We start from the raw sequence: 15,048 nt of genomic DNA on the forward strand, positions 1-15,048 counted from the left end.
ACCAGGGCATGGACTCTACAAGGTGGCGAAAGCGTTCCACAGGGATGCTGATCCAGTATGACAGCAATGCTTCCTACAGTTGTGTCAAGTTGGATGGATGTTTTTTGGGTGGTGGACCATTCTTGATACACACCGGAAACTGTTTGGAGTGAGATAAAAAAAAACAGCAGTATTGCAGTTCCTGAAACCAGTGCTCCTGGCACCAACAACCACACCTCATTCAAAGGCACTTCCATTTTTTGTCTTGCCTAAACACCCTCTAAATGGCACACATACACAACACACTTCTCAATTGTCTCAAGGCTTAAAAATCCTTCTTTAACCTGTCTCCTCCCCTTCGTCTACACTGACGTGGATTTAACAATTGACTTCAATAAGGGATCATAGCTTTCACTTGGATTCACCAGGTCAGTCTATGTCATGGAAAGAGCTGTACGATTGGTTCTGTTAAATCACCTAATACCTACTCATATATCCATTGATAGTGAGTGGTAGCCTGATCTGCATGCAGGCACATCGTTTCATTGTATTTTCATACATTTTATCCACATATAGGCAAAGCAGCTTCCACAAAATTGAAATGAGCTTGTTTGTAATTTTTTGTCAGTACTACCATATAGCAGCATAAGCATAGTATAAAGTATAATGTCCAATAGTCAATACTTTCTCTCTTCTCTCTCTGAATCAGCTGGTCCCTCCACCTCTCAATTCCTGACCTTGTCCTCCAGAGCCTTCAGGTCTCCCTCCACCTGCTGGGTAAAGTACGCCGTCAGCTCCTGGGTCTCCTTCTCCCAGAAGGCCTTGGGCAGGTCGAAGCTGGATTTGTCTCGAAGGGATACAGCTTTTGTGAAAATGTAGTTTTCTAGCAAGTTTAGCAGAATTTATGCAGCAGGTTAGGATAATTAACGTATCAGGTTATGATGATTAGATGAACGTACGGAAAAGGGTTAGGATTAGCTAAAATGCTAAAAGAATACAACTTCAACTTGACAAAAGCTTTATCTCATCTAGACTTGACTGTCGAAGAGAGGGCCCATGTCTACCCTGCCGCCCATGCCCTGCAGGTCGCTGGCTCTCTCCTGTTGCACATGGGACACACTCTTTTCACAACACTTCAATAAGAAATTATTTTGGTTGCAGGTTAGGAGCAGGGACAGATTACCGAACGGCCCCAGATAGCATATGATATCAAAATGTGTAGAATTACAGGAAATTAGCTTTAAAACTGAAACCTTTCCTATCGACCTCATGGCAAAAGGTGTTGAATATCAGGGAATTAGCTTTAAAACTGCAAATTTAGTCTCAGCCTCATTGCAAAATGTGTAGAATATCATTATCAAATTGCAAATGTTCCTCTCTGCACCCTGGCAAAATGTGTTGAATAGCAGAAAAGTAAGCTCAGGGTCCCAAATGCGGTCATCTGATTGTAGCGTTAAAACTGCAATCTTTTATATCCGCCTCATGGCAAAATGTGAACACAAGCATGAGGTGCTATAAAACAGCAACAATATAAATAATAATTCTCTCTGCACCACTGCAGAACATGTTGAAATGAAGGAAAGTAAGCTCAGAGTCCCAAATGCCCTCATCCAACCCTGGTTAGGAGAGCATTTTCCCTAAACCTAACTAAGATAATTCTCCTAACCTGCTACATAAATTCTCATAAACTGCTACGAAAAAGTCAATTCCGTATCAAAGTGGAGTGAAAAGAGTGTCTCTGTGGCATCCAGCCCACCAGGCTCCTCTTTGCAAATAGACTTCAAAGAGGAAGTTGGTGTCAGAGAAGTTGAGAGGTGTGTGAGAATCACTCAGATACAATTACAGTTACTCTGTTTCATACCAAGTCTATTTTTCATGTCTGTTTTTCATGTTCATGTTTAATGACATTAATTGTTGACCAGTTGAAGAAGGATGTTATTGAAATGGATAACATGATTAAAGACAAACGCACAGCTCTACAAATAGCTGTTAATGATGATGACATATTCAAATGAACTCATGAAAACTAACCAAGCGCTCCAGGACAAGTTGTCTTCAGAAATAAAGGAACTTAAAATCAAGAAATTCAACCAAGACAAAAAAGACAAGGCCGAGGATAAAGTCTACTTCTGGAGAAACCCTGACAAGGGAGGTCCTGCTCCTCCTCTCCATTGCAGACGCAGGATGGATGCCGCTTACTTCTATCCACCCTCGTCTGATCAACGCTCTACAACCAGCGCCTCATAGGCTTCCAGTGGTAGTTTTTTATTCAACCAGAGACTGGACGGACAGAAGGGCGGAGGAGGCCACAGGCACGCGCATCGACGAGATGTCGCACCCGACGGGGTAAGAAGAAACGACTTTTCAGAGGCAGAGGAGACCGCAGGCACGCGCATCGACGGGGGAAGAAGAAACGACTATCAGAGGCAGAGGAGACCGCAGGCACGCTCATCGACGAGATGTCGCACCCGACGGGGGAAGAAGAAACGACTATCAGAGGCAGAGGAGCCCGTTCACACGGTCCCAGAACCCACGAGACTGAGTGTCTTTAATTTATCAAGCAAGATATGGAGCCCTGCCCATGTCTCTTTGCTTAATAAAGGGTTATCTTTTGTGCCTACAACCCAGTGCAACAATTTTGATGTTAAGGTAGACCTGTTTAAGTTTTTCAGAAACATCCGTTTAAGGGAATTACTTTAGCTCCCCTAATTCTGACACTTCTATTGAACCAGCAGGTTGCTCTCCTGCACATATTCCGACTCCTTTTAGAAGCAAGAGTTATTTTATACCTCCAGCCTATCGCAATCAATATCGAGACATATTGCAGACTTGTGGAAAAAGATGTTGGAGATCTCCTTAAGAATAAACAGGGATCCCAATCTTTCCATAATTTACCTGAGGATGAAGAACAAGCTTTGCTTGATTTACAAACCGATACGTCAGTCCTTATTGATCCTGCTGATAAGGGTGGGTCGGTTGTTCAGTCTGGTACGTCAGTCCTTATTGATCCTGCTGATAAGGGTGGGTCGGTTGTTCAGTCTGGTACGTCAGTCCTTATTCGTCCTGCTGATAAGGGTGGGTCGGTTGTACTCATGGATAGGACAGTTTATGTACATGAATGTCATAGACAGCTGCTTGACAACACCTTTTACAAGAAACTCAGAAGTGACCCTACTTCCCAATTTCAGAATACTATCTTTACTGTCTTAGATGGGTATTTAAGTTCTGGTCAGATAACCAAAAAAGAACATGACTTTTTGGCTATTCAACACCCTAAAATTGCCACTTTCTATACTTTGCGCGAAATTACACAAGAATGTTACAAAACCTCCAGGGCGCCCTATTGTAGCGGGCATTGATGCAGTAACGGCCCCTCTTATCTACTTTTGTTGACTTTTTTATTAGACCACTCGCAGAACAGCTCCCCTCCTTTGTAAAGGACAGCAGCAGCATGATCTCTATCATTGAATCTCTTGATCCTCTCCCGGAGAACACCTTGTTAGTTACTTTTGATGTTGAGTTGTTATACACAAATATTCCACACGAGGGCAATATGGAAGCTCTGGAACATTTTCTTCTGCAACGTGACCCTAATGAACTACCTTCCTGTGCATGCATTATAACATTGGCTGAAATAGTACTCACACATAACTATGTCATGTTTCTAAATCATTTCTTTATTCAGACGAAGGGTACTGCTATGGGATCCCCCATGGCTCCTAACTATGCTAATTTGTATGTGGGTTACATGGAGAAGCAGTCTATTTTCCAGCCTCTCAAAAATGTTTTCTTGCCTAACATCATTATTTGGAAACGGTATATTGATGATATTTTTGTTCTATGGAGGGGTGATGCAAAACAGCTCCAGGCATTCCATGCTTTTCTTAACGCCTGATCTGATCATTTGAGATTTACTATGCAATCTGATACACGTCTAATCAGTTTTCTTGATCTTCTGATCTTGTGTGAAGATAATGTTCTATACACTGATCTTTACAGGAAGCCTACTGATCGTAACAGTTTGTTGAGGGCTGATAGTTGTCACCCACTTCCCTTAAAAAATAGTTTGCCCTACAGCCAATTCTGTCAAATCAAAAGAATTTGCAAAAAACAATTAGATTTCGACAGAAATATGGCTGAGATGCCACATGAATTTCAGCACTTTAGTTTGTCAGACCACACTATGTGTGTAACAGTTTCTGCTGTAGACAGTTTACGTTACCGTCTAAGGCAAGTATCGACTTCTTCACAATATTTTCTGTTAATTTGAATGTTCAAAATAAATTAAAGGAAATTAATTCTGAGTAATGAGATTCAATATGTTCTAATGTACTGCTGTTTGTTCATGTATTAGCTTTACAACTGAAGGACATAGTGTATTTGATATGGGGAGAGTTCAATGCAATGTGTTGTGTGAGTTGAGTTACTCCACCAGTAAGTGTATGTTTGACCTGTTTCAGGTGATCAGTAGTGTGTGAGTTCTCACATGGCTTGTCCTGAGAACATGTTTTTTCTCATTGGCCTCTTTATATCAGGTGAGTCTTCCACACAACAACAACTAGTTATGAATCAGACATAAAGGAATAACCACAAGTCATTATATTTTATGGGATGTTATATTCCAGCCTTTTAATTGTGTAGAAAAGTGTACAGTTAATTCCTGATAAGTATATTTAATAGTCTCGATTTAAACTGCTGTGAAAAAGTTATTGCATATTTTTGATACTGAACATTATCAGATATTCAATCAAAAGATATTAGATGAATGGAACCTGAGTGAACAAATAACACAACATTTACATACTTATTTCATTTATTTCTTAAACAACGTTATGCAACACCCAATGTCCCTGTGTGAAAAGTAATTGCTCCCTTTTACTCAATAACTGGTTGTTTGTTCAGCTGAAATGACTCCGACCAAATGCTTCCTGTAGTTGTTGATCAGTGTCTCACGTTGCTGTGAAGGGATTTTGTCCCACTCTCCTGTGCAGAACTGCTTTAACTCAGCGACATTTGTGGGTTTTCAAGCATCGTTTCAAATCCTGCCACAATATCTCAATTGGGATTAGGTCTGGACTTTTAGTAGAACATTCCAAAACTTTACATTTGTTGCTTTTTATCAACTCTCATGTAGACTTGATTGTGTGTTTTGAAATGGTGGCACAACCAGTCATTGAGAGTAAGGAAGAAATTACTTTTTCACACAGAGGAATTGGGTGATGCATAACTTTGTTAAAACCTCTTAGAGCTCGGGCTGAATACTGCGCCCTTTGGAGACAGTGCATGCCCATAGTAAACTGAAAATATTTTTTCCCAAAATTGCTAATATATGCATATAAAAATTATTATTGAATAGAAAACACTCTAAAGTTTCTAAAACCGTTTAAATTATGTCTGTATGTAAAGCAGAACTCTCAGGGCAGCCTTTCTCCCAAACTCTCTCTTGTGAAGAGAAAAGTTGGGCCAACTTTGACGTCATCGCCCCCACCCTTCCCAGGCAGCTACCGATCCAGGAACAGTCTCTATCTCTTCAGCGCGATGCCTGCTTTCAAATGACACGTTCATTGTGAGAATCCCACGAGCCCTACACGTTTGGCGGGCGAAATTGCTCGTGTCCCTCTGAAAAACATGCACTCTATTGCGCGCGGCCGATTTGGAGTACGTTGTTTTCCATGATCCAGCATTTGAAGCCGGTTTGTCTGTTCGCGCTGATCTTTGTTCTACATGCTAAAAACATCATAAAGCTCGATTTTGCACATCGTTTGACCAGTTTAGTCGACATATAATATGTAAATTGGAAGTTTTGATGCGCAAGAGTGCTGGACCAGAAGTCATTTTTGATGCATTTCAGCTGACGCTGTTAGCATATGCTAATACAGGGACACACAACGTGAAACCAAACAATGTATTGGGTAAGTATGACTCCTTCTACGTCTTCTAATGGAAGAACATCAAAGGTAAGGGAATATTTATGTGGTTATTTTGGGTTTCTGTGGACTCCAAACGTAGAGGAGACATACTGCTAATATCTGAGTGCCGTCTCATTGTATAGCCCAGTGAACGATGTCTGTAACGTTAAAAATAAATGTAATACAGCGGTTGCATTAACCTGTTGCTTCTACTCGGGATGCTTGCGTCCCAACTAGAGCTCTGGAAATGCAAATGCGCTACGCTAAATGCTAATAGTATTAGTTAAAACTCAAAAGTTCATTAAAATACACATGCAGGATATCGAATTAAAGCTACACTCGTTGTGAATCCAGGCAACAAGTCAGATTTTTAAAATGCTTTTCGGCGAAAGCATGAGAAGCTATTATCTGATAGCATGCAACACCCCAAAAGACCCACAGGGGACGTAAACAAAATAATTAGCATTTCGGCGTTACACAAACCGCACAATAAAATAGAAAACATTCATTACCTTTCACCATCTTCTTTGTTGGCACTCCTAGATGTCCCATAAACACTATTTGGGTCTTTATTTCGATTAAATCGGTCCATATAAAGCCTAGATATCGTTATATGTAGACTGTGTGATAAACGAAAAAAACATTGTTTCAAAACGTAACGTCATTTTTTTAAATTCAAAAAGTCGACGATAAACTTTCACAAAACACTTCGAAATACGTTTGTAATGCAACTTTAGGTATTAGTAAACGTTAATAAGCGATAAAATTCATCAGGAGGCGATGTAAAGATCATTAGCTGTCCGTCTGGAAAAATGTCCGGCTAGAAACTCAACGAAAATATCCGGTCCTAGACCGGAGGAGATACAGTGTCCTGTATGTGTTTGACCAAGAAAAAAGTCGAAGGGAAATGACAAGACTCTAGACACCGTGTGGAAGCTGTAGGTACTGCAACCTCAGTCAATTAATTGTGGTTCACGTTTATCAATGGGTTCAAGTAGCGCATGGATATATTTTCCCATTTTCAGTGATCAGTTTTTCCTGTGCTTTTCGATGTAAATGCCGTTCTGGTAAAGCCACAGCAGTGATTTAACCAGTTTTTTAAACGTCTGAGTGTTTTCTATCCACACAGACTAAGCAAATGCATATACTATATTCCTGGCATGAGTAGCAGGGCGCTGAAATGTTGCGCGATTTTTAACAGAATGTTCAAAAAAGTAGAGGGTCGACTTAAAGGTTAAGAAGAAGTGTATCTTTGTAAATATATGTAGAACATGTATATTTAGTCATGTTTATTGCTTGTTATCTGACGTTATCTGTCGGAGCTATCATAATTTCTCCGGACATTTGAGTAGCATTTTTTGAAATGTCGTCATTGTAAACACAGATTTATGGATATAAATGGCATATTATTGAAAAAAAAAAATGTACTGTGTAACATGTAATATTACTGTCATCTGATGAAGATTTTCAAAAGGTTAGTGAATTATTTATTTTTTAATCCTACTTTAAAATTTTATTTTTTCTGGGACAAAATGGCCGCCGCTTGTCTTTTGTTTCGGTGGTGATCTAATATAAATATGTGCTATGTTTTCACCGTAAAACATTTTAGAAATCTGACTTGCTGGGTAGATTAACAAGATGTTTATCTTTCATTTGAGCTATTGGACTTGTTAATGTGTGGAGGTTAAATATTTCTAGGAATATTTTTTTGCATTGTGCGTTATGGTAATGAGCTTGAGCCGTAGTCACGATCCCGGATCCGGGATGGGGAGTTCTAAGAGTTAATGAAATAAATTCATAACTATAACAAAATGTGTTATTTGGAAAGTCAAGTTCTCTTTAGGTAATATTAGGTTTTGGTTGAAGATCTGATAACATTCAGTATTAAAAAAAGAGCAAAAATAGAGAACCAGAAAGGGGGTAAATTGTGTTTAGTTTCACTGTATGTTCATGTGAAACCTACGTCAGTATGCGGCTAACAGAATAGCTTCCACCAATGTCACTTTCACCATACCGGGCTAAAACCAGATTAGCATCAACATACATTATTGTTTAATTTAATTTCACATATATTTAATTGTTTCCAATTTCATTAAATGTTATAAAATTGTAATCTTTTGGTTCATCCATAATGCATAATTAGCATCATCAACAGGGGGAACATATTGGTTGTACAATGATAAACTGTAGAAAGAATATATTCATTTATAAGACTTCTTAAGTTAATAAAAATAATTGTTCATAAAAAGGGCCAGAGATCAAAGTCAGTATTCAGACAACTAGGGGTCAATGTTTCTAAATAGGAAATCCAGTAGGCCTCCCTCTGTAGTAGTAGGATCTCCATGTTACCTCCTCTCCTTGGTAGAGCAACATGCTCAATACCTGTGTATTTGAGGGAGGAGATGGGATGGTTAGCTTCAACAAAGTGAGCTGCTACTAGATACTCAGTGTTCTTACAGCTATGCATTGTTTTAATTATTTGTTTGTTTGTAATGAGTTGGCTTTCCCACATGAACATGTGATGAGATAGATTACTCCCTTTATCTTGCAAGAGATGATACCCCTAACAGGGATGTTTCCACCTGTATGTGTGTGTCTGAAGAAGGATGTTTTTGTAGTGCTATTGAACTGTGAGCATGAGCCACATTTGTAGTTCCCATTCGGAATGGGTGTCAAGCGTGTCTGAGTGGGCTCAGGGGGCAGGTCAGATCTCACTAAGCTATCTCCAATATTGTGACCACACTTATAGATCACCAGTGGGGTTCCTTGAAGATGTGTACACAATTTTTTCATCTGATTGTAGAATATCTCAATGCTTTTTTGGGATTGCTTTATTTTTTTCTGAACATTTGGTGTACTTAGTGCAAAAGACAGTTGCGTTGTTTTTCTTCTTTGGTTTAGTTTTTAGCAAATGCTCTCTTGGTATTTGAGATATTTTCACTGCAGAATCAAGACTTTTTTCCTTGTAGCCTCTGATTTTGAATTTATTTTTCATTTTCTGAGCATTGCTCTCAAAATATGATTGTTGGCAACAGATTAGTTTAACCCTGCATAACTGGCTATATGGTAGACCATTCCTGAGTGGAAGGGGATGCCTACTATCCCCACGTAGCAGGGTTTTGAGGTCTGTTGTGTGTACAAGTCTGTATGTAATGCATCATTCTCTTTGATGATCCATAAGTTCAGGTAGTTTATTTTTCTCTCAACAGTCTGCATGGTGAATTTGAGATATTCAGAGCTCTCGTTTAGCAGAGATTGGAATTCATTTAGTTCCTGCTGACTTCCTTCCCAGAGCACAAAGACATCATCTATGTATCTCTTCCATGAGAGGATTTTAGAAAGTAGGGAGTGTGTCTCTGTTTTGTAAGTGGTTCCTCAAATTGTTGGGGGCAAAGGAACATAGGAAAACCTGACTCAAAGATACTATTGGATTTTCATTTCATTTAGTTGGGGGCAAAGGAAAATAGGAAAAAGGGAAAACTCTGCATCTAAAAGATGAGAGGGCAGCTATTGGATAAGGTGGGGTTTCATCCAATTTAGTGAGTTTCAAGATGCAATCATTGGCTGGAGAAACGGCAGTGTCTCTCTACTGAAGGAAGTGTTGCAGGTCACAAAATATAATTTAAAAGTCTGCATTAAGGTGTCTAATAGAATATACTTGTCTAAAACGAATATAGACATTAATAAATGCATTTCTATAGCTTCCAACATCTGTTTTACACTGAAGGAGGAGTAACAAGATGGCTGTGCAGTTGCCTCCAAACAGAGGCCCCTGTCAGTCATCTTGGGTTAATACATATCATTGGACTGAATTGAAAATACATCAGAACCTCCCTGATGTTGTCCTTTATGTTGCAGGTGTTTTGGCCTGTTTTGGTCGACGAGATTTGATCGCCACAATGCCAGATAACCTGGATGTACTGACGGGCTCCTGTGTGCAAATCCCATGTTAATTTGATATTCCTGACCAACATATATATACATATAACAGCACAATACTACCCTCTGGAGTGTGGATTAAAGAAAACTCAAACTTTGGTGAGCGTCCGGACAGAGTGATATTTAACAGTAGTGAGACAGTCAACAGATATCAAGGGGAGATAACTGGAAACATGTCCCAGAAGAACTGCACCACAGTCTTCTTCAATGTAACCAACAATTACACTAATATATACTTCTTCAGGATTGAGAGTCAACCATACAGTGCAACAGATCCTGATAAGTCTGTTAATATAGTTGTCAGTGGTAAGAGACAATTTATCTTTAAAACCAGCCATTTTTTTCCAGTTTAGATTCCTTGCATCAAAGATAAGAGTTGAACAAGTGGACAGTTTAACTGTTAGTGTAAAATATATTTATCTACAATGTATTACAGATTTGCCTTCCAGTCCCATCATTACTGTCTCAGGTGAGGTGAAGGAAGGGACCCCTGTCAGTTTGAACTGCTCTGCTGTCGCTCCCTGTCCCGAACACCCCCTAAGCTGACATGGACTCTCCCAACACAATTCACAACTGAGAACCAACTGCAGGAGAATCCAGACCAAACCAAATCAGTTCTCTCCAAGGTGACCTTCACTCCGTCATACCTTCATCATGAGAAGAACATCACTTGTACTGCAATCTACCCAGTAGGGACAAGCAACAAGACAGCTGAACATAACATGATGCTTAACGTTTCATGTAAGATTTAGTCACCGGTTCCTGAAGAACAGATCATTCTATCATGTTTTCACTGATGATTGTAATAGAGTGGCTTTGATGAGACTATTCAATATACCATGTCCAGATACATTGTAAATGAACCCCTCTCCCCCAGTCTCTCCGAAGAAAACCTTGGCCTCCATCAGTCCAGCTGATCCAGCATCAGTGGGCAGCTGTGTGAATCTGACCTGCAGCAGTACAGCCAACCCTCCTGTGACAAACTTCACCTGGTTCCAGATCAGTGAGGGTAATTCAACACAGGTAGCATCTGGACTGAGTTACACCCTCAATGTGACTGTTGGTGATGGAGGACAGTACTTCTGTGAAGCAAGAAATAGTCACGGCTGTGGGAAGTCAAATGAAGTGCAGCTGGCTATAAAAGGTAAAATGGGCACGTAGGGCACAATCGTAGGTTAGATATACAATATATATTCAAAAGTATGTGGACACCCATTCAAATGCATGGATTCAGCTATGTAATGACATTGACATTAATGCCCATGATATTGGAATGAGATGTTCGATGAGCAGGTGACCACATACTTTTGGTCATGTAGTGTACATTGCAGATCTTTATGTGAGAAATGACCTAATATGTGCTGCATTTTCAGGGCAAGAAGTGACTGTTAACACAATGGCTTCTGGGATTGCAGCAGGAACTTTGGGGGCCCTTTTGCTTATCAGCCTGATCAGTCTTTTTGTATGGTAAAAACCTTTCCTGGCATCAATGTAAAAACAAAAATATATGTTGTGTTTGTGCTTTTGCATATGGAAACCCTCACAGTGCATTCAGAATACCTTTCTAAATGTCTTCCAGGAGGAGAAACTCGAGGCTCCACGATGGACTTGAAAGGACAGACAATCTACAGGGACAGGTGGGAATAAGGCTCAACTTACAAAACCATCTACAAAGTGTGTCTAAGGAAGTATAGAATTAATGCTGAAACTATTTAAAGCCATGAGGTTAACATCACTTTAGAGCAAGTTTAGGGGGAGATGACCACATCGAAAGCAATGCCACATCCTGTAATGACATGGAATGATAACAGAATGGCTGTTGGACTTTGACAGTGTTTACTGTCTTTACACCTGTCAGTTGAATTGACATTTTCATTGACATCCCCTCAGTATGTTTTGTGTAACCTGCTGATCTCAGAGTTTTACACATTACTGAGTTTAGAGCTTTACACCTGTTCCTCTCTCCGTGTTCTCTCCACAGAACTCCCCGGTTGGGACAGTGTGTACTAACCAGGCCACAGCCGGAGAGGAACCAGAGAAACCTGCAGAAGACCAGCCTGAAGAGATCCACTATGGTGAAATAGACTTCTCCAAACGACAGACCAAAGAGACCCCAGCTGCAGCCCAGGACAGGGTCCAGGGACAGGAGAGTGAGTACGCTGAAGTCAATGTGACTGGGAGAGGGGCTCAGGAACCACCTCTTAACAACCTAGATGAGCTTTATGCACAAGTGAATAAAACAGGTGGATGTTAAGTATTTTGCAATTGGGTATTAAGTGTTTTTATGTACAGTATTGTCATTGTGTATCTGTTTCTATTGGTACTTTTGTTACATTTATAATTGTGTGCTCTTTGATTATCTGCATATTTGTAGAATTTTCTGGGATGAAAAGTGTTTCTCTTACTATAGTGTTGATACGATGATGCAGGCTACTCTTTATTTTAGACCATTTATTTTGACTGTTGAGTTCACAGAGCATCTGTTGAATTGGTTACAGTATAGAGGAACTGCTGGGTTCAACTAGCTCACTGAAGGCAGATTAAGACCATATAAAGTCAATGATGACTGAGGAGAGAAGAGACAGTTAGTTGGAGAGACAGTGGTCTGATACAAGACAGCAAGTTGGTGAAGTAAGTCTACATGCTGGCAGAATGGTGTTAACATCTACTAGTTACTGTTTATCTTCATCTTTTGTGCAGTTACCAGAATAACAATATGATCTATTTTCAGTTTATACAGTTGGAGTCAGTTTACATACAGATAGGTTGGAGTCATTAAAATTCATTTTTCAACCACTCCACAAATTTCTTGTTAACAAACTATAGTTTTGGCAAGTCGGTTAGGACATCTACTTTGTGCATGACACAAGTAATTTTTCCAACATTTGTTTACAGACAGATTATTTCACTTATAATTCACTGTATCACAATTCCAGTGGGTCAGAAGTTTACATGCACTATTTTGACTGTGCCTTTAAACAGCTTGGAAAATTCCAGAAAATTATGTCATGGCTTTAGAAGCTTCTGATTAACATCATTTGAGTCCATTGCAGGTGTACCTCTGGATGTATTTCAAAGCCTACCTTCAAACTCAGTGCCTCTTTGCTTGACAAAGAAATCAGCCAAGACCTCAGAAAAAAAATGTAGACCTCCACAAGTCTGGTTCAATTTCCAATTGCCTGAAGGTACCAAGTTCATCTGTACGAACAATAGTACGCACATATAAGCACCATGGGACCACGCAGCCGTCATACCACTCAGGAAGGAGACACGTTGTGCATCCTAGAGATAAACCTACTTTGGTGAGAAAAGTGCAAATCAATACCAGAACAACAGCAAAGGACCTTGTGAAGATGCTGGAGGAAACAGGTACAAAAGTATCTATTTCCACAGTAAAACGAGTCCTATATCGACATAACCTGAAAGGTCGCTCAGCAAGGAAGAAGCCAAAGCTCCAAAACCGCCATAAGAAAGATAGACTACGGTTTGCAACTGCACATGCGGACAAAGATTGTAGTTTTTGGAGAAATGTCCTTTGGTCTAATGAAACAAAAATAGAACTGTTTGGCCATAATGACCATTGTTGTGTTTGGAGGAAAAGGGGGAGGCTTGCAAGCCGAAGAACTCTATCCCAACCAGTGAAGCAAGGGGGTGGCAGCATCATGTTGTGGGGGTGCTTTGCTGCAGGAGGACTGATGCACTTCACAAAATAGATGGCATCACGAGGGAGGAAAATTATGTGGATATATTGAAGCAACATCTCAAGACATCAGTCAGGAAGGTAAAGCTTGGTCGCAAATGGGTCTTCCAAATGGACAATGACCCCAAGCATACTTCCAAAGTTGTGGCAAAGTGGCTTAATAAGGACAACAAAGTCAAGGTATTGGAGTGGCCACCACAAAGCCCAGAAGATTTGTGGGCAGAACTGAAAAAGTGTGTGTGAGCAAGGAGGCCTACAGACCTGACTTAGTTACTCCAGCTCTGTCAGGAGGAATGGGCCAAAATTCACCCTACTTATTGTGGGAAACTTGTGGAAGGCTACCTGAAACGTTTGACCCAAGTTAAACAATTTAAAGGCAATGCTAACAAATACTAATTGAGTGTATGTAAACTTCTGACCCACTGGGAATGTGATGAAATAAATAAAAGCTGAAATTAATCATTCTCTCTACTGTTATTCTGACATTTCACATTCTTAAAATAAAGTGCTGAGCCTAATTAACCCAAGACAGGGAATTGTTATTTGGATTAAATGTCAGGAATTGTGAAAAACTGAGTTAAAATGTATTTTGCTAAGGTGTATGTAAAATTCCGCCTTCAAGAGTATCAATTTAGAATTCATCTTGTCAGTTTTTATGTTGAGTGTTAAATGAACAAAACAACTGAGGTTGAATTTAAGGTTGTTAATTAACTGCACTGTAATAAAAACCTTTATATTCAATTTCCATGACATCTTTTGGTCTTATTGGTCCAACATTTCACATCTCATTAAAATGGATAACATTAAGATTTTGTGTCACTGGTCTACACACAAGGTGGAATGATGTTTTTAGACATAAAAATGAAAAGCTGAAACCTTCCTTTTTTATGTCTCTATTTTGGTTTGGTCAGTGCGTGAGTTGGGGTGGGCGTTCTATGTTGTTCTTTCTATGTTTTATTCTGTGTGGTGTATTTCTATGTGTTTGGCCTTGAATGGTTCCCAATCAGAGGCAGCTGTCAATCGTTGTCTCTGATTGAGAACCATACTTAGGTAGCCTGTTCCCACCTGTGTTTGTGGGTAGTTGTTTTCTGTCTCTGCACAAGACAGGACTGGTTTGTGTTGGTCTAGTTTGTGTTGGTCTAGTTTGTGTTGGTCTAGTTTGTGTTGGTCTAGTTTGTTTATTGTTATTTTGTCTTAGTGTTCTGAGTTCAAATAAATATTAACATGGACACTTCCCACGCTGCGTTTTGGTCCGATCTTGTCTACTCTTCATCAGACGAAGAGGATTGTTACACTAAATAAGTTCATGAGTAAAGATTTGCTTAACTAGTCACATGATTTGCATGGATTCACTCTGTGTGCAATACTAGTGTTAAACATGATTTTTGAATGACTACCTCATCTCTGTACCCCACACATACAATTATCTGTAAGGTCCCTCAGTCAAGCAGTGTATTTCAAACAGATACAACCACAAAGACAGGGAGCTTTTCCAATGTATCACAAAGAAGAGCACCTGTT

At 39.7% G+C, this 15,048-nt stretch overlaps 1 pseudogene; it reads left to right on the forward strand.

Annotated features, from left to right (window-relative positions):
• The first annotated feature begins 1,827 nt into the window (after positions 1-1,827).
• On the forward strand, positions 1,828-14,274 carry LOC115121798 (sialic acid-binding Ig-like lectin 6; annotated as a pseudogene).
• The last annotated feature ends 774 nt before the right edge of the window (positions 14,275-15,048 follow it).

The sequence above is a fragment of the Oncorhynchus nerka genome, linkage group LG22 (genome assembly GCF_034236695.1).
Source record: "Oncorhynchus nerka isolate Pitt River linkage group LG22, Oner_Uvic_2.0, whole genome shotgun sequence".
NCBI lineage: Eukaryota > Metazoa > Chordata > Actinopteri > Salmoniformes > Salmonidae > Oncorhynchus > Oncorhynchus nerka.